Consider the following 2,316-nt stretch of genomic DNA (forward strand, 5'->3'; position numbering starts at 1 on the left):
ACTTTTTGCAGTATGTAAAGGCTAACAGAACTGTCACAGGCTTCCATGAAGTGCCCATCATGAAAACATCCAAGTGAAAGGATTGAAAAGCTTATTTAAACATAAATCTGTGCATCTATACGATTGTACTGGTTTTTGCTCTGTGAAATGGCAGCGTAGACTTGAGATTGTGAACCATATTTATTTTTGTGATGGTTTCCTTTTGGTTTTCTTTTCTACTGCTTTGTTTATCATTTAGTGATGGAGCAGTGCTTTGTGGGAAGAGCTGAAGCTGGAAACCTTTCTGCAGTAGCTGCACGTCTGTGTGCATTTGGGAGCAAGAAAGATGATGTGTGATGTGTGAAAGGTATTTCTCTCTAGGTTATGGATAGAAGGGTGGAACGAGGGGGCGGGAGGAAATCTCAGGCTTTATCTAATAGGATTTAAGTGATGGGGAGTTTAATTGGAGACTGTTCGTGTTTTTTGGTTCGTTTGTGTTTTTTGGTTCTTTTTTTTGTTATTAAGGTTTGAATTGCAACAATGTCACAAGGCTTCATGTTTTCTCATGCGAAATAAATAACACATGATTTTTCAGTACTTTCTAGTTCCTGAAACAGGTATGTATTGGGGCAATGCTGCAGATGTAACAAACTTCTTAGAAAATGGCAATTGCAGAAAGTTTGTGTATAATGCAAACTGCAATGTAATATAAATGGCATGACAAGCAAACAAGTAAGCAGCAGACAACAGAACACAAAAATGGAACCAGTGTGAAGTATATGCATGTATTGTAGTTAACTTCTGAAAAGTATTGCTTAGAAAACAAGATGAAACATTGTCTCAACGTGGTGTTCAAGTACAACTAGTACTAGATATTAGTACTGCTAGAAGGAAAAGGGAACAGGAATTATTTGCCTTAGTAGAAAAGGCAGCTGTTGTATACCGCTGTGAAGCTGGAAGATGTTTTGATTAGCATATTTAGACATTGGTTATTAAGTGTTCAGATGTGGTATCTGTTTGGTTGGACCATTTTGATATCAAGAATATTTAAAAGCTATTTTTTAGGTCATCTTGACATTAATGGTACAGTAAGTGGAGAGCTGGGCATGCAACTGAACTGCTTTCAGGCAGAAAAATACCTCACGGTCAGAGCATAAAGGAGCGTCTATTGATCTGAGTTATGAAATGTGTGCTTGAGGAATAGCCCTGTGTAGATGTCCCTAAAACAACACCTTCACTATTTGTTTGGTGTTTGGAAGTAACCCAGAAGCAGATAAAGTGCTGCTGAAGTTCTACTTTGGAAAGTGTCTCTTCTAAGGGATTGCAATGGTGTAAAAATGAAAGAATTTTGTCTCTTAAATCCTGCTGAAATGAACCTTTGGCTTTTTATAGTAATTTGAATACGTCTCATCTCTCCCTTGAGCCTAATGGTATTAATTGAATCTTGCCTTATGTAACTTAGCTGCTTGTTCGGTTGCAAGAAAAATATCAAACAGAAATCACAGTCAATCCATGAGAAAAGCTCTTAGCAACAGAGATGTTGCTTGCTTACTGCTCAGAGAGCTGTCTGAGCTCTAGTGAGGTTATCATTCAAGAATCTCCCCAGTTTAGGAAAATACAAATACATACAATATCAATATTTATATATTATTATTAAATCATCAATGGATGCAGTGGAGGGCTATGCAATGTAATTTGCACATGAAGCACCTTCAGTAATATGCCACTTAAAATGAGTATAAACAATTTATAGTACAGTATTTCTGAAGTTTGTTACAGGCTTGAGCATTACATTTTGTTTACTACAACAGTTTGTACAGCTGTAAGATATCGTAATGTGTATCATCTGCACATCAATAAAGACCATCATAAGTTAGGTACGAACAAACTTTCTATAATTCTATGAAATGTTTCCAGAATCACTTAAGAAGAGCAATTCTAAACTGTCCTTTTAGTAAGCTTTGGAAGTAAAGTCCAAGCTGTTTTCTTCCTAAGTCAATACCCATTAATTTCTAGGCACAATCTGACTTCTTAGTGAACCTTATTTAAAACATAACCAAAAGAACTGATACAAAAAGCCTTTTCCATTCTTAGCATAAATATGACAAGCTACCAGGCATTGGTGCTGATTATTCTTAAGAGAGTGTTGCTCAAATAAGGCTTTCACCGCCTAGTTTCTGCAACCCATTCGTATGTTTTCATCAGTTGAGTACAAAAGTCTTGCTAGGGCAGACAGCTCTCAAATGCAGAGCAAACTTTGTGGGTAGGTAAGCTTTTCCTTTCCATTGATTAGCAACTTTCATCATTAATAATGAGTCTGTGCACATACTAAAAAAA

The sequence above is a fragment of the Meleagris gallopavo genome, chromosome 8, assembly GCF_000146605.3.
Source record: "Meleagris gallopavo isolate NT-WF06-2002-E0010 breed Aviagen turkey brand Nicholas breeding stock chromosome 8, Turkey_5.1, whole genome shotgun sequence".
NCBI lineage: Eukaryota > Metazoa > Chordata > Aves > Galliformes > Phasianidae > Meleagris > Meleagris gallopavo.